Source organism: Mastomys coucha, unplaced genomic scaffold, assembly GCF_008632895.1.
Source record: "Mastomys coucha isolate ucsf_1 unplaced genomic scaffold, UCSF_Mcou_1 pScaffold22, whole genome shotgun sequence".
Classification (NCBI taxonomy): Eukaryota; Metazoa; Chordata; class Mammalia; order Rodentia; family Muridae; genus Mastomys; species Mastomys coucha.
The window spans coordinates 65,001,565-65,015,784 of NW_022196905.1; positions in this window are offsets into that span (position 1 = coordinate 65,001,565).

The following is a 14,220-nucleotide window of genomic DNA, read 5'->3' on the forward strand; positions in this document are numbered from 1 at the left end:
CTTCCTTCTCATCTTCCTCCTCCTCCTTGTTTAAAACCTTAAAAGTCTATTTAGGTTGCGTCCTCACCTCTGTTTTTCTACTGGGTCATTCCTACTCATTTTTAAGCACCACTTAAATCGTATATACTTAAATCCTTTACTAAATGTTTGCTGTGCATACCTCTATGTCCTGTTGGCAGAATTCATCCCCTTCCTCCCACACTTCTATAGCTCTGGTTGCTGTATCAATGGGTATTCTATTTGCACCTCACAACTCGGTGCTGGGTTTGTATTTTAGCAATGAGAGTGGAGTCTTTAAAAGACTATCACTTAGCCCTGTATAGAATCATCCTGGCCTTTTGATGGGGAGGGGGTTCTCGGTGCTATGTGGAATCTTCTTTCTCTCATTTTGGATTGATTTTGTTTTTAAATAGAGTCCCCCTCTGTAGCTTAGTCTACACTTAAACCCAGTATATAGTTCTTCTGGCTCCAAACTCATGGCAACTGTGCCTTAGCTTAGGACTAAAGGCATGAACTAACAGCTTCTGCTGCCATCAGTTTTCGTGGCTGATGTAGGCAACAGTGAAGCCCAGCGGAGGGCCCAACAAGCCCTGGAATGAAAATCTGAAGACAGAGGGAGAAGGGTACCCTGCATAGGAGGTGCTAAGGCAATGTTGCCTTCAAAAGGAAGATGAGGTAGAAGTGATGGAAGATGCATTGTAGAAAAAAATGTGTGGGAACTCAGCCTATAGACTGAACTAAATTAGTGAAGTCAGAAGACATAGAGAAAAATCACTTCAGGCTAAGTCAGAAACAAGGATGAACATGCATTCATCCATTTATTCATTCTTCATGTGTATGTGTGCTGCCCCATGTCCACTTCCCTCTTGGGGTAGAAGGCTGGTGTGTGGACAAGAAGCTTAGCTGGGTGTGGCTGAGTGCAGTGCAGGATCTCTGTCAGAGATGAGTTCGAGGGCAAGGCACACACCCAGAAACAGCTTCGAAGAACTGGTTCCGTCTATGGAGGTGGAGGGTGTTTATGGAGAGGTGGCCAGGGTCCTAGAACTGGTTCTGTTTATGGAGGTGGAGGGTGTTTATGGGGAGGTAGCCAGGGTCCTAGAACTGGTTCTGTTTATGGAGATGGAGGGTGTTTATGGAGAGGTAGCCAGGGTCCTAGGGCAAGGTTTGTGCAGCTATGTACCATTGGCCAGGGCAGGGGTGTTGGACGATACTTCATCTACATACTCAAGGGCTTTGGTGGCAGCAGGGGGTAGAAGGAAAATGCTCATAAGGTCAAAAAAGGAATGAAGCCTGATGACTGTCGGGGTAATAATTTCTTCTTACTAGAGTTGGTGGTGGGGGAGCCAGTTTTATGGCACCAGAGGTGAGGATTCGACCTAAGTAGACTTTTAAGGTTTTAAAGAAAAAGGAGGAGGGAGAGGAGTAGGAGAAAGAGAAGGACAAGAGGAAGAGAAAGAGAAGAAGGGGAAGACTACTACCAGAGTTGGCAGACCAGGCCTATAAAAAATCTGTTGAATCGTGTTTGAGGTAGCTGGGGGTTGAAGCTCCTCGATCCTTCCTCTGTAGCCCAGTGTTACTGCATTCACACTCGAGAGTGCGTGTATGTGTGTGTGCATGTGTGTGTGTGTATATATATATATGTATGTGTGTGCATGTGTGTGTACATGTGTGTATGTTTGTGTGTGCGCATGCATATGTGCATGTGATGCGTGTGTGCATGTGTGTGTGTGCTTGTGATGCATGTGTGTGTGTGTGTGTGTGTGTGTGTGTGTTTGCATGTGTGGGGATACACAGGTGTGCAGGGTTACTTGTACAACTATACACACATGCATCTGGAGGCCAAGGTCAGAAGTCTTTTTCCATCACTCTCAACCTTATTCATTGAGGCAAGGTCTCTCACTTGAACCCAGAGTTTGCAAACTAGTCTGGGTAGGCAGCCTGCTCCTAGGATTCCCTACCTCTGCCTTAGGGTTACTCAAATCACAGCTGGACTGACACACCCACCTGTCATTTACCTGCAGTCTGGGAATCTGACCTCTAGTCCACAGAGTTGAGCAGCAAGCACCTTAACTACTGTACCATCTCCACAGCTCTGCCTTTTTTTTTTATTATTTAGAAGAAATCCCCACACTACACCCCCCCTTTTTAATAATCAGGAACATATAAAGCAAGAAAAAGCCCAATAAATCCTCAAGGGAGTTGCAGGGAGATAGCAGTAATATTGAAACTCACTTTGTGTTAATAGACAATCAAAGAAGGCTACAGAGCAAAAGGGCAGCGGAACCAAACTGCGGGGATTAAGGAACTGGTGTGCTTAAGATCTTCTGGGTAAATGTAGGTTGTGAGAGAGAGGAGGCCAGCCCCTGCTTGACCCAAAAGACCACACAGCTCTGTTGGCCTCTCCCCCTTTCATATTCATGCTCCTTGACTTCCTGCTTCCTTCTTACACTTACCTTTCTGTCTTTTCTTTCCTTCTACTTTAAAACAATATATAGAGAGAATACATATATTCAGCTCTTAAGTATTTGTCAGCTGATGGGAGTAATTTACTGAAATAATCAGAAGAGAAACAATAATGAGAGACGTAAAGCCCCAAGGAGGCGAGACCTGGTAGACAAGAATATTAGCTTCACAGAGAAGTGAAACTGCTCTATCTAAAGAGGAGATGCCTTACATACAATGCAGACTGGCGAAAGGGGAGAGTTATTTGACTTATTTATTTGACTTAATTATTGAATTATTCCACTCCAGATGGCTGGACTCCGTACTCAATTGTAGAAAGTGAGAGTGTCTAGGCTGAGTGGCTAGAGCAGGGCTGGGCACCTGGTGGCGACCTGTTTGCATCCTATTTGTTGGAACGGAGAGCTAGGCTGTCAATGCAGTAAGGAATCTTCGAGATAAACAGAAAGATTCCTCACTTCCCAAGAGAAGCAACCTTTTTGGGGGAGCCCTCCCATCATGCACTCCTGCAACACCGCCTGGCAATGCAATGCAATGCAATGCAATGGGAAGGAGGTCACTGCTCGAGCCTCTCCCTGATGGACAATTAGTAACATACAGATACTTTAGGTGAATGAAGACAAGAAATAAAAAGGAAAGGCATGACTGCTCCCAGGTATGGTGGAGGAGAAAGTTTATTGTACATAAAAGGGAGAGTGTCACTATGCCTTCTAGGCTCCGCCCCACAATTACCTGGCAATAGCCAGGTGGACCCAGCTTACTATAAAAGGGGTTGTTTGCCCCTTCCTCACTTTCTTATTCTCTCTTACTCTCTTCTCTCACTGACCCCTTTCTCCCTCTCTTCCTCCTCTGTCTCCACATGTTCCTGGCCAGCTTCTCCTCTCTCCTCCCTCCTCTCCCCTCTCCCCTCTTCTCTCTCCCCTCTCTCTGACTGTCTTTCTCTGTCTCTACTCTCTTCTCAACTCCTTTTCCATGCCCTAAATAAACTCTATTCTACACTATACTCGTCCTGTGGCTGATAGTTCAGGGGGAAGGGATGCTTCAGCATGGGCCCTAGGCGGTCCCCTCCCATTCACCATACCTAACTCTATTAAACATATTCCTGCCTTTTTCTTTTTTTATAAAGCACAACAGAGTGCATAGGCAGAGGCAGAGGCATCTGGGAGAGTCCAGAGTGGGCAGGACCCTCAACCACAACACTGGATTATAAAAAGCAGAGCCTCTGGGGAAAGGGCAGGCAGCCCAGCGCTTGGACTAGAGACTGAGTGGGTACGTGAGTGGCTAGGGGCTCCGGGTGTGCCAGCCATTGTAGCCCGCGCAGTCTTCTCGCCGGGAAGAAGACACGCGGACACTAGGTTCCTTCTGCAGCAACGTTTTATTTGTCTCCATCCATAGGAAAAAAGGGTCGAGCCCAAAATCCGCACTGCTTATATACACCACAATGCGCATATCTGCCCACAGTGTGACGTGTCTGCTCATGATTGGCTGTTGGCTCATTACCCTACGTAAAGCCCTGGGATGGGCCGTGACATGGCGTCTTTTCACTCTACACACATGCGCCAATAGTTCTCTACGCACATGCGCAAACAGTTGTCCACTAGGAGTTAACAGGGGAAGTAGGCGCCATCTTGCCATGGCGAATGCCTCTCAAGATTCACGGCTCCCCACAAGCCATAACCTGTAACTGGTAGAAACTTCGAGAAGCTGGGAGATCCTGGCTTCCAAAACAGCTTTAATCTGTTAATAGACACATCAATTAGCCACTTGTCCCAGGATTTCAGACTTAATTTCAGTAGGAGTCCAAGACACAGTAGGTTACAGAATGGAAAGTGTTAGTTAGCAATGCAGAATTGAGCCAAGTCAAAGACATCTCCACCAAACTAAAGGTTCCAGTATCTGAAAAGACTCACTAGTAATTTGAATATGCCAGATTCACCCCACATATGATAGCTCTTCATGCCCAAAGTGCTTCAGCTTATCTTACTTACTGATGCTTTTTGTTGTTGTTCGGCAGGCTCCTATTCGCCCTTTAGATATCCCATCGTATTCAGTCCCACTGTATCCAGAAAGCTTTCTTCTTTGCTATTAACTAAGTTGCTCCCGTAGAACTTTAACTTCCACACTGAGGAGAACGTCTCACACTGCCGCACAACTGTCTGGTCATTGCCCTTCTCCAAACCTAGAGCATAAGCCTACAATATCAAGGACTTGAGTCACCTGTCATTGCTAGCAGCCAGCCACTCAGCAGCCTACCAGTCTGCGTGTATTGGATCAACATGTGAATTCTCTGCACATCTTTCTGCAAGGCGAGGAAGAGAAGGAGGGATAATAAGACACCAGTGTGTTCACAGCACCCAGAAAGTCCTAAACTAGGGACACATGGATCATAATTATGAGGTCCGTGGGTCCATGAGATGGATCAATGGGCAAAGATGTTCACTGTGAAACCTGAGCACCCGACTTTGATCTTGGGAATCAAATAATGAAAGAATATACTATCAAGCATCTGTACTAGTGAAAAAACAAAACAAAACACTTCTGTGCAGCTGGCAGAAACATAACATCAACACAAGGCCTGCACTTTTGAGTCATCAGGATAGATATCCCTCAAAGCAAGGTCCCAGCGGATGCCATCAAAACAACGCATAATCATGATGTCACTCTGTGCTCTGGGATATTAAGGCAAATCCTAGAGCTCTCTCAAATGCAAAACCCAGAGAGACCAGACACACATCATTTAATTTTTTTTTTACAAGCATCTCACAGGAAAGAGGAAAATCACCCAGCCACCATATTAAAAGGAAATCTAACAGCATCTGTACATATGAATTTAGCCACAGGGTAGCAGTTTTTGAAATACCGCAGTTGGCAGTATGAGCTTAACATCTGGATCTAAGCGGATGAAGTTTCTTATGGATATTGTCTCCTAGCCACTAGTTTAGAAGATGAAGATGTTAGCATTGGGGTTCAGATCCAGAACAAGGAGCTGAGGTGCATATTTTACATACCGAAGCAGACTTGTCCAGGTTCTGCCAGCATCATAGTAAATGTATCCTGCCAAAGACTAGGTGTTTCCTACAGCCAGCATCCAAGACAGCTCCACAGGTGTTTCAACTAGGCCCGCTTATCTTACTTACTGATGGTCCCACAACCTGAACAGCAAGTAAAATAGCATGTTCTCACCAGACTTGAACAACATTCCAGCTCTTTGTCGCCAACCCAACAAATCCTCCTAATGTCAGCAGGAGGTACTCATAGATGATTATGTCACCCCTTATTCATTTATTATCAACAAAAACCTGGGATACTGGGTTTCAGACCCAGGACAAGGGGGCTAAGGTGCATATTTTACATGCAAAAGTGGATCTGGCCTCCAAGTTCTCCCAGCATCCCTCAATCTCTACCTGGCATACCCAACCTTCTTCTACCCTGAACTTTTCAGCTCAGGGTCTAGGCTTCCCCTCCCTCAGAAGCTCTTTCCTATAGAACGCAGACATTTTGATCTCTCATTGCCATAAAAGGAGATCTCTTCCTGAGCAACAGGCTTAATGAGACAATAATGTCAGTGTTGCCATTGGAATATGTCATTTCTTTTGTCTACCAATGCAAGAGCTTGAATTAGAAGAAGAGGAAAAAGAAGGAGGAGGAGGAGGAGGAGGAGGAGGAGGAGGAGGAGGAGGAGGAGGAAGAGGAGGAGGAGGATAACAGGAACAACAACAACAAACAAACAAACAAACAGGAAATTGTTTCTAACCTTTTCAGCCTCATCAGAAAACAACATGAGTAGCCAGATTGAGTTATTTTGCTCTTCTAAAAGTTAGATAACCCTCCTGTGAGTCATTCTATTTCTTTCTTTTCCTCCGCTCCCCCAATACAGAGCACATAAACATGTGTCAGCCAATGCCCTTTTGTTCCGTTTTTTTGAGCATCTAAATTAAGAACATTCACACATAATAATGTCTGTAATATCTTCTCCTCACCCATCCATGCTCTTTGGATGTGGCTCTTTGAACTTTGGACTCATATGGATTTCACAAGGTCAATAGGTTCCTTACTGAAGCCTATGAGGCTGAGGCTGATGATAGACCATGATTCTCAGTGTTCTAGAGCTTGGTTCTTTCCATTTCCAGTAGGAGCAAGTTGATGGAAGTCAGACAGCAAAAGAATGGAGTTCTCTGAACTTTCAACTATAAAATCACTACTTCCTGTTTTAACATTTTCACAAGATTCAGTTCCATCAGAGGAGAGGAAGTCCTTGGGATATGTTTGCTAAAGCCTCTAGTTGGGAGAAGGTCAAGAGAGAAAGAGTGTAACCTGTATGACAGAGATTTGCAGCATTGATTGGGAGCCAATAGTGTCCTGTTTCCCTTACTCTTAAAGGAACATTGTACTTTGTATATATTAACTCCAGAAAGTCAATTGCCATGCACCCCTGATAGCAAAATGAAGACCTCAGCACCTTGATTTCACTTCCTTCCCCACTGGGGTCAGATCTAGCAGTAGTATCTAGAGAATCATTGTGAGATAGGCAATAATCAGGTTGATTAAATAAGTGTTCAGGCCTAAATCTTGTCATTATCCTTGACCTTACCATCACTAAAATCTCACATAAAAATTCTGTTAGCTCTATCCTCAAAACATATTCCAAACAGAACATACCACCTTCACAATCACTGAGCTAAGCCAAAGTCGTCTGTTCTCTAGAATGATCAAAGGATGTCTTGACTGATGGCTCGGTAATTGTTTGATTGGCAAGAAGAGCTTAAACAGGCCCTGTTAGAAATAGGTCAGACTGCACCAGTCCTGGACTTCGGATGCACACAGGGCAACATCTAAGGCCCTCACACAGAGTTGTAGGACCTCGCAGAGTTCCATCTTCCATGTCACTTTCTTTTACTTTCCATTCCCACCATTTTACTGCCCCAATCCACTGGACTCAATGAAAATGGCCCCCGATAGGCTCTTAGGTAGTGGCACTCTTAGAAGGTGTGAACTTGTTGGAGTAGGTGTAGCCATGTTGAAGGAAGTATGTCATTGGGGGTGGGCTTTGAGGTTTCAAATGCTCAAACCAGGCCCAGTGTCACTCTTTCTTCTTGCTGCTTGGCAGTCTAGATGTAGAACTCCCAGCTACCTCTCCAGCACCATATGTGCCTGTATGTTACCATATTTCCCACCACAATGATAATGGATTGTAAGCCCCTGAACTGTCAGCCAGCCCCAATTAAATGTTTTCTTTATAAAATTGCTGCAGCCATGGTGTCTCTGCACATCAATAAAACCCTAACTAAGATAGAGGCTGGAGTATTGCTGTGATAGGTCTGACCATGCATTTGTTTAGAGGAATATGGTACACTTTGTTACTTTGGACTAGAAAAGTAATTGGACATTTTAAGTGGTATTTTAATGGACCATCCTAGTAGGAACATAAAAAACAATGGTGGTAACAATGATTTGAACTATGGGGACCTGGCTCAACAGATTTCAGAGAAGAAAAATGTTCAAATGTGACTTAGAGACCATTCTTGTGACATTTTGACAAAGAACATGGCTGTTTCCTGCCTTCATCCAAAAATATCTTTGTGAGGCTAAATTAAAGAGTCATAGATTAGCAGCTTTGGTAGAGAAGATTTCCAGAAAGCCTAGAGTAGATTGTGTTGCTTGGTTATCAGTGGTCATGCTTATGCAGATCTATAATGAAAAAGAGCAAGCTGAGCAAGGAAAAATACAAAATACACAGTTTGAGGATTAGGGGCACCAGGGGCTAACTCATATGTTCAAGGAGATAAGATAAATAGGTTGAAGGAAAGGCTCATGCTAAATGTACTAAAGGGAGCAGTGTTCTCAGGACAAGTCCCTACACAGCTAAGTTTCCAACTTGTGAAAAGGTAGTATAGAAAAGTCTAGGGCCAGGTGTGGTAGTGGCACACACCTTTAATCCCAGCCCTCAGGAAGCAAAAGTAGGTGGATCTCTGAGTCTAAGGCCAAGCTAGTCTACAGAGTGAGGACCAGGAGAACTAAGTTTAGGCAGTGAAGGAAACTGTCAAAAACAGAAAGCTGGTGAAAATGTATTTTGAACAAGGCCAACATGTTCCAGTCCCAGTAAGCAGCAGAACTTGGCAGATTCAACCATGTGGTGACTTTAGAGTCAGAGATTCAAGAAATGGTTAATGGAATCTCCCTCTGGGACTAAGGAGAGCCACTGATGTCAGGCATGGGGTGAGCATGTCCCTGCATGGAGGCACTGAGAGGCCTTTGCATGAAGCTGTGATGGTAAAACCTGAATTGCCTTGGAGACCCCAAGATGTTGGAGATGACAGAATCATGGGATATCTGCTAAGGAAAGCTGCTAATAGGGAGTGGAAACAAGCCCCAAAGAAAGAAGTGTGCTGTAGTCAACAAAGCTGAAAAGAGTTGAAGATCTGAAGAGCATTTTGACATCAGATGTGAAGATGCAGAGTTTGGAGATTAGCCCAATGGTTTTCAGTCAGGCTTTGGTCCAGTGTTTCCTCACTGTGCCCACTTCTCTACATTTTAGAATGGGAATGTACATCTGTGCCATTATATGTTGGAAGGATGTGATCGTCTTTTTAATTTTAATTTTTACAGAGAATTACAGTTAAGACATTTCCATGATTATCACAAAAGTTGAACTGTAGAATGTTGAGACTGAGATAGACTCTAGAGACTTTTGAAGTTGAACTAAATGTGTTGTGAACTTTGATATGGCTACAAGCTTGTGGGGGCGAGGGAGTAGAGCTTTGAGGTCTCATACACACACACACACACACACACAGGCACATGCATGCTCAAATCTGGCCAGTGTGATACAGTTTTCTCCTGGCTGTCTTCAGATCAATATGTAGACCTTTTGACTTCTCCAGCACCATGTCTACCTTCTTGCTGCGATGCTTCCCACCCATGATGATAATGAACTAAACCTCTGAAACTGTAAGCCAGCCCCAGTTAAATGTTGTACTTTATATGAGTTGCCTTGGTCATGGTGTCTCTTCACAGCAATAAAAACCCTAACTAAGACAATTCTGAAACTTCATTATTTAAATTTTTATATTTTACTATTAAAATGTTGCACATAAAAAGAAACCATATACAAAACTTAACCAGACACAAAGATTATATGGCTCAATGAGATTTTGTACCAATACATATGGAATAGCCATTCAGAATGAAAGCTGTAATAATTCACATTGCTTTTTTTTGTACTTTCACTGTCAAATATATTTTTATGCATTTATACACCATCTAAAGTGAAAAAAAATTCATTACAGAGTTAGAACTAGAAAAACAGTTATCTTAATATCCTCTCTTATATGTTCTTTACATGTTATTGCTCCTTCCTTGTTCCCTATATTTAACCTTTCTTGTTCTTATCCCTACACATACAGTTGTTTACATGTATGCATCCATTATTGCTAGATGTAACATGTGAGCAAGAACATGCATTTTTCCTATATTATCTTGCATAATAATACATATTCTAAGTCCATACATTTTCCTGAAATTTTATTTTATTTTTCCTTTAGAGTGATGTAGTTCTCTTTCTCTCTCTCTTCCTCTCTCTCTCTCTCTCTCTCTCTCTTTCTCTCTCTCTCTCTCTCTCTCTCTTTCTCTCTCTCTCTCTCTCTCTCTCTCTCTCACACACACACACACATACACATGCATATGCACACACTAAAATTTTTCTTATCCATTCGTCTGCTGATAGACTACATTGATTGTAATTCTTTGCCATAATGAATGATGCAAGGATAAACATGAAAATATCTCTGTGACTGTGTCTGGGGTTTCCTGGGCATATATTCAGGAGTGAAATAGCTGGGCCATGTGGTAGTTCTATTTTAAAATCTTTGGGAAATCTCCAAACTGATTTCTACAATGGTGTATGCACCTCTCCCCCCACAATGATCCATGGTTTCTTTGTCTCCACATCCTCTTCTATATTTGTTTTCAGATTTCTTGGTGATAGGCATTCTGACTGCAGTGAGGTAGTATCTTAAAATAGTTTTAATGTCACCACTGAGTTCTGTCCAGCTCTAAAAGGCTCCACTCTCCTTCTTTGGGTTCTGCTCAGTGGAGATGCTCTGCTATACTACCAAAGGGATACAGCTCAGGTCTGAGAGCTTTACACTTACACATTGGAAATGTGAAGGAGAAAGACACCATTTAATGGCTCCTGCTCACTGTCTTGGGCATTTTGAGGAGGCTCCTGCCTTGGGGTTCTCATATCTTTTGGGGGGGCATTTTCTTCATTTACATTTCAAATGTTATCTGCTTTCCCAGTTTCCTCTCTGCAAACCCTATCCCATTCCCCCTCCCCCTGCTTCTATGAGGGTGTTTGCCCACCCTCCCACCCACTCCTGCCTCCCTGCCCTGGTATTACCTTATACTGGGGCATCAAGCCTTCACAGGACCAAGAGCTTCTCCATCCATTGATGTCCAACAAGGCCATCCTCTGCTACATATGCAGCTGAAACCATGGGTCCCTCCATGTGCACACTCTTTGGTTGGTGGTTTAGTCCCTGGGAGCTCTGGGGGGTGGGGGGGTTGGGTTGGTTGCTTGGTTGGTTAATTTTGTTTTCTTCCTAACCCCTTCAGCTCCTTTAGTCCTTCCTCTAACTCCTCCACTGGGGAACCCGTGCTCAACCCAATGGTTGGCTGCGAGCATCCATCTCTGTATTAGTCAAGCACTGGCAGAGCTTCTCAGGAGACAGCTATATCAGGCTCCTGTCAGCAAGCACATATTGGCATCCACAATAGTGTCTGGGTTTTGTGACTGTATATGGGATGGATTCCCAGGTGGGACAGTCTCTGGATGGCCTTTCCTTCAGTCTCTGCTCCATAGTTAGTCTCTGCAACCCCTTCTATGGGTATTTTGTTCCCCTTTTAAGAAGGAATGAAGTATCCACATTTTGGTCTTCCTTCTTCTTGAGCTTCATGTGGTCTGTAAATTATATCTTGGGTATTGGGTTTCTCATCTCTAAGTGAACAATGACCTCACAGGATTGCAAAAACATATTAAATTAAGTGATAAAGATTAAGAATTGTGTAGAACATTGGAGAGTGGTCCATGAGCACTTGGAAAATAGCAATGTTAAAAAATGAAGAAGGAAAAATCCTGTGGTTCCTTATTAAATATAAGTAGGAAATATAATAATATATCATGTTTAATGAATAAGTCTTATTTATGGCTTATTACAACCAGAGCTCTTTTTCCCTTCCTTCTGAAAGTTATTTAGACCTGGAATGGGGAATTGTTTCAATTTGTGCATGAGTCATGCCCTCTCAACAAGGATAGGCAAAAAGACATGCTTCATCATGAATGTGGAAAATCAGCCCTGTACTACTTTAGTTTGTGTGAAATATTTGGGAGGAAATAAAAACATGTTCATCTTAAAGTGATCAAAAAAAGAAAAAGAAAAGAAAATGAATAAGGAAACCCTTCTTTTTCACACTAAGATGGACAAGAAACATCATGTTAACCATGAGAAGAACCATGTTCATAGCTGGTTTAAAAATGTTTTCTGATAATTCTTAGTCTACTGCTGCTATATTAATTCTTTAGTGTGTCCAAGGAAATGGAAGAAAGTAGAATGAGTGGCTTGATAGCTATTATTTTAAAGCAAAAGCACCTTCATATAAGCATGAAAACACTTACTGGGTCCATTTGTGGATGGTACTCAGTATTCATTTAACTTAGTTATGAAAACTAAGATTTACATTCAAATCAGACATAGATAACAAACTATCAAGCCATATATTTTCCATCAACAATCATTATCAAGCTGTTAGTATTTAGAGTTTAAATAATTTCCCATCCGGGAAAGATGAAATTTTCTTACACTTTTTTTTTTCAAGTCTTTGTGAGAAACACACTAAAAATGAATATACTATTGAAATTATAAGAAATTTCAATAGCATATTCAAAATGTGCTATTCAGATTCCCCTCCTCGCCTCCCCACCCCCTGCCCGCCCTTCCTGCCTCCCTTCCTGCCTTCCCTTTCCTCCCTATCCTCCCTACCTTCTCTGCCCTGGCAGGGATGTAGCTTGGGCAGACAAGCCTTTTGTTTGCCCAAGCTACATCTCTGGGCAGAGAAAATGTATTTTTCAGTAATAACTGTATAAGTTAACACATTTAAATAACAAGCAATTCAAATTAAGAATTTTAGATATTTCTTTAAACATGGAAATCATCAGGTGAAGATCCCAATACTCAGAAAAGCATTTAAGAAATAATAAAGTAATAATAACAACCAAACCCCTTCTAACTCAAATCAGGAAACAGAACACAACCTATCAAACAACCGAAGACCCACATTAACAGTGGTCGTTTCACAACAGCCTTTATTTGGAAATATCAACTTTATATGTTTAGCTACACTTAAACTACAAAAGAGAAACCAGTTCCTTCTGATGATCGATCACATGACACAGACACAATGGAAAGTTAGTGTTCCCAGTCACTCCTCTCTTTTGCCCTGAGTGAGCAGCTCTGATTTCTATTTTGCAGCAAATTTTTCCGCATTTATGCTGAAATGTGCAAACACTGTACAGAATATCTAAGGGTACGTTGTATTTGTTTCCCATTGTTCAGTAACTGCATCTTTGGACTTGCGAATGTAATGTGGTTTTTCTAATTCGGATCATTGGCGGTGATTCTCAATCTTTGATGTAAATTAGAAAGCCAGTAGAGCTTTAACAAAAAAAGTCAGCCTGAAAGCACTGCAAGGGGTCCCTGCCCCCAGCTCCCCAAGGGATTCTGCTCCGGTCAGCCTGGGTGTGGCCTTGGCATCCAACTCTCTCTTCAGCTCTGGTGTGTAGCTAGTTAGAACCACTGATTTAAGCAATCCAAACAGTCTGCAAATGCCAGCGGTATGCCTGAGCTGTCCTGGTATGCACCTTCCCCAAAAGGCTTGTCTGCCCAAGCTACATCCCTGCCAGGACAAAAAGGGTAGGGAGGGTAGGGAAGGGGGGGCAGGAAGGGCGTGGGGTGGGGGTGGGGGTCGAGGAGGGGAATCTGAAGTTTTAAATGTTACCAGAGGATTAACTAACAAGAATTAAAAACAACCCCCCCCCCCCCCAAAAGAAACCAAACCAAACCAAACCAACAAAAACAGTCATCATGTCAGAGATAGAGATATACAGCGATATACCCGCAAAAGTGTTACTAGGGCCAGGAGTTGACTAAGCCTAAGAGATGTGCCCTTGCCTGCAGAAGGAGGCGTCACAGGAAGCCACACCCAGACCTTCTCCTTCCTGGCCTAACAAAGCCACCCACCTCCTGGATGGGTGTAAAAAAACTCGTTTGGCATCTCTTGGGTTGGGATGGTTGTCAAGCCTCCCAGTGAGCTTCCTTAGTCTGTCCTGGTGAACACATCACTGAGAGGCACTTGCATGATCAACTAGTTACTCAGCCTTGAGGAGCTTTCTCAAAGCACTCGAGAGAGACTGAATCCAGAGGCACAAAACAGCAAAACTGCGGGGTTATGTCCGTACCTTGTGTTTGTTTCAGTTGAATAACCGACAGCTGAGTTTTTTGGGTTTTGTTTTGAGTCATTTTAAATGTTCTGTTGCTTTAAATGACCTTCCTTTCACTTCCTTTTATTTATTCACTTATTTTTATTATTGATTGATTTTTCGAGACAAAACTTCTCTGTGTGAACCTGCTTCATTTTTATTCTTTTTTTTTTATTTTAGATATTTTCTTTATTTACATGTAAATTTCTCCATTCCCAGTTTCCCCT